This window comes from Aedes aegypti, chromosome 2, assembly GCF_002204515.2.
Source record: "Aedes aegypti strain LVP_AGWG chromosome 2, AaegL5.0 Primary Assembly, whole genome shotgun sequence".
NCBI lineage: Eukaryota > Metazoa > Arthropoda > Insecta > Diptera > Culicidae > Aedes > Aedes aegypti.
Window position 1 is genome coordinate 317,254,877 of NC_035108.1, and position 4,160 is coordinate 317,259,036.

Below are 4,160 nucleotides of genomic sequence, written 5' to 3' on the forward strand. Positions count from 1 at the left end.
GGAAAACCGCTTCCCATCTCTTTTTCATCTTCATGCTTCATCTCTCTTTCTCTCCTATTCGTAGCCATCATTCCATCGATTCCTTCATCCCGGCTCAGCGCGAGCCCGCTTCCCGAAAGGAGACGAACATCTTCGTGTCTCGCCCGTTTCCACAACCTGAGATCACGATCGGCTCTCGATAAATCTGTGCGAAGATAGAACACACTGAAAAAATAGCTAGGGTATCCGTCCTATTATGGAGGACTTAAGCACGGTGTTGAAGTATAAATCGTATTACAGTGCCCAAAACCTAAATATTATTGTATATTGCAATGTGAAGTGTTAAAACTATCCTTTATCTGGAGTATAGTGAAGTAAAAAAGTAAATTTTGGAATCAAACATACATTTTTTAACATAAATCTGAAGCTCTTTTTCTGTCCTATTATTGCGGTATTTCGTCCTATTATTGCGGTAGTGCCGTCCTATTATTGCGGTATACAAAAAATCATAGATTTTATTACATTCAGTATATGTTCAATGCCACACAATGTTCGAGCATTGAAATTATGCTCTCTACATGTTAATGACACTGCACGGTACTGTCAGTTTGTGTGACTTTGGACATATCTATAAAGAAAACTAATTTATTATTTTTGTTGTAATTTTGGACCAGTCTGTTTTATGTTGACGATGTTTATCATCATTGCCTTGCGCCGACCCTGTGATTCGTATGTATGTTGACTGTTGTTTATGTTGAATTGTTTTGTAATAAACCGACCGCCGCGACGAGCAAACGTACTTTGTGTACTCTAGTGTTCTTCCTGTTCGCGTACCGAAATTCCCCCGGTGGTTTTGTCGGTACCACTGTGTACCTGGTGGGCATCTCCGTGGTCAAGCCTTCCCACAGGTAATGGGCCCAGTGTAGTGAAAGAACCGGAAAGTTTGGCTCGGAAAGTCGCGGTGTGTGCAAATCGCTTCGTGAACATTTATCCTGTGTGGTGCCGGTCGGTGGGAGCCAATCGTTTAATTGCGCTCGTTTTTGGCTGAAGGTCCAGCTGCTGTGTGAGAAGAACAGCTGCGACCGGGACTGTGAAGTGTTTGGTGTGGTCGTTGGAGCCGTTTGTTCGTCTGGTTTCAAATCCAGAACGGCGTCCAGAGTGCCGGTAAGGCTGTGATTAGACTGCACACCATTTTGTCCCGCGGAGCCGAAGAAAGAAGTTTTGTGCCATTTTGTGCCGCGAAAAGTTGCCGTAGCCGTGGTGGTGATCGATTGAAATCGAACAGTAACTCTGTGTGGTGTACCGCCGGCGCGTGTGTATTGTACGGCGGGTACTTTCGAATAGTGTTGTTGGCTGTACCTTCGTGAGTACAGTGTGCGCCAACAGAAAATCGAAAAATAGAAATGGCTGAGAAAATTTTTATCGCCCGTTTGGATAATCGAAATTATCAAACGTGGAAGGTGAAGATCGAAATGTTGTTGATCAGTGTCGATCTGTGGCATACGGTTTCTGAAGAAAAACCGATGCCAGTGACTGCGGCGTGGTCAAAAGAGGATCAGAAGGCAAAGGCCTTGATCATCCTGAATGTGGAAGATTCTCAGTTAGCCCTGGTGAAGGACGCAAAATCTGCGGTCGATGTGTGGGAACGTTTGAAGAAGTACCACGAAAAGGCTACGGTGACGTCGCGAGTGTCGCTTCTGAAGAAGCTTTGTAGTTTTAACTATGAAGAGGGTGCGGACATGGAGAAGCACCTGTTCGCGATCGAAGAGTTGTTCGATCGGCTGTCGTGTGCGGGGCAGAAGCTCGAGAGTTCACTGCAAGTGGCGATGGTGTACAGGAGCCTGCCAGAGTCGTACAACGGGTTGGTGACGGCTTTGGAAAGCCGGCCAGATGACGACCAGACTCTGGAATTCGTGAAGCAGCGGCTGATGGACGAGTACCACCGACGGATGGAGAAGCGTGATGTGTCCAGTGAGCGCAGTGATCGAGCGCTGGGAGCGAGTAACGAAGGCACAAGAAGAAAAAGAAGCAGACAGCGAGTGTGCTACTACTGCCGGAAACCTGGCCACTTCCGGAGGGATTGTCCAGAGCTACGTGAAAGGGAAGAAAAAGTACCGGAAGTGAAGAAAGCTGTGAAGAAAAATCCCGGAATTTGTTTTGGTGTTGGCGGACGGCGGAAGCGGAACGGCTGGTATGTGGACAGTGGCTGTTCGAGCCACATGACCAGCGACAGGAAGTTCTTCGATAAGATCGACGAAAGTGTGAAGGTTGAAGTGAACTTGGCGGATGGCTCGGTGCTGAGATCCGCCGGTGTAGGAGAAGGCTTCCTGAAGTGCGTCACTGACAACGGGGAAGTGAATGAAGTTGTGGTGAAAGACGTGCTGTATGTTCCGGAGCTGGACTGTGGATTGCTTTCAGTCCGGAAGCTGGCACGGAAGGGACTGCAAGTGAACTTTGTGAAGTCCAGGTGCCAGATTATAAGTCGTAGCGGAGAAGTGCAAGCTGTGGCGGAACTTTGTGGAGAGCTGTACGCTTTGAAGACCGCAGAATGTGTGAAAAAGAGTGGCAACCGCCGGAAAAATGCAGCTGGGCATCCCATTGAGGAGGAGTGCTGACAAAAAGAACAATTTTATGACTGTTTTGACGAGGGAAACCGATGCTAAGTGTAATCGTGAATAGTCTTTGTGACTTTGTGGTATACTTGACGAAGCAGGAGTGTTTGATGCAAGAGGAGGAACTTAGTGGAGACTGTGTTGTCCAATGAGAACTGTTCAAGACTTTGTGACTGTACAGACAAGTGATGAATACATCGAGGAGGAGTGTTGTAATTTTGGACCAGTCTGTTTTATGTTGACGATGTTTATCATCATTGCCTTGCGCCGACCCTGTGATTCGTATGTATGTTGACTGTTGTTTATGTTGAATTGTTTTGTAATAAACCGACCGCCGCGACGAGCAAACGTACTTTGTGTACTCTAGTGTTCTTCCTGTTCGCGTACCGAAATTCCCCCGGTGGTTTTGTCGGTACCACTGTGTACCTGGTGGGCATCTCCGTGGTCAAGCCTTCCCACAATTTTATGTCACGATTCGAAAACAAATCAACATAATCGAATTATTTTCTGCCGGTTTCGTCTCCTTTTCCGTCGTAGCTGGACAATGTTAAAGTAAATAGACAAGGTTCTTCCATCTAAGACCAGTAGTCGCTATATAATGAATTTGTTGCCTTAAGTATAACCTACAATTTTGGTGCTTTTTTCACTAGCTTTCATCAATCCAATGCAATTTCAAAAGAATGTTTCCTTGCGATCATCTTATATCTTGTTTTTCCAGCGTATTTTTGGCATGTGCTCCGATTTTCAATCAGTTTACGTGATTTTTCGGTAAAACATTATTTATATGCAATATATTTGTAAATAAGAGCAACTACAGGGTAAAAATAAACATAAATCTATTGTTTGACTAAATAAATGTATGATTGACACAAAATTGTGTCCAAAAATAGTATCCTAATAATATGATTAATGTTTCCAGCAATTACATTTAAAATGAATATTGAAATATCGAATTTTTGAATGTGATTTACAGATACCACAATAATAGGCAAAAAGATATTTTCATTGTCCTATTATTGCGGTATATGCTTATTCTAAAAAATATAGAACTTTTATTAAAAATTCAATATCCATCATGAAACTACATCCATACTGAACTGATATACCCGTTGCATATAATAATTTTGGTTTTTAAACTTAAAATACACACTTATGAAAACCCGCCCGTAGATAGAGGGACTGGTTAAAAATATAGGCTTTTCTTGATGCATCATTTCAAAATGTTCTTACAACAATCATAATCGTTTAATTTTTAAAGCATTTATCTGGTACAGCTTGGGAATACTATAAGCTTTTATCATCATCAATAAAATCCATAAAAAATAGAGTTTTCGATGTATAATGAGGGTTTAATTCTCATACCGCAATAATAGGGAATACCGCAATAATGGGCAAATTACCCTAAATAATTTTGTTGTTATATTAAATTTTATTCAACTCATCTGATATACTTCGTCCATTATACTACATTCGCCTTCTCCTCTACTCATGAAACCCAAAATTATTTATTAATAAAATGTATACTGTTATGCAAACATGCATGGTTTGAAAACATATTGAAAGACCACA

At 42.5% G+C, this 4,160-nt stretch overlaps 1 long non-coding RNA gene across 1 annotated transcript; it reads left to right on the forward strand.

Moving 5' to 3' along the window:
* Nucleotides 1-438: 438 nt before the first annotated feature.
* LOC110675763 lies at nt 439-1,190 on the forward strand. The gene is made up of 2 exons (XR_002499773.1): nt 439-708; nt 794-1,190. It is a non-coding gene; the product is annotated as an uncharacterized LOC110675763 (long non-coding RNA).
* The last annotated feature ends 2,970 nt before the right edge of the window (nt 1,191-4,160 follow it).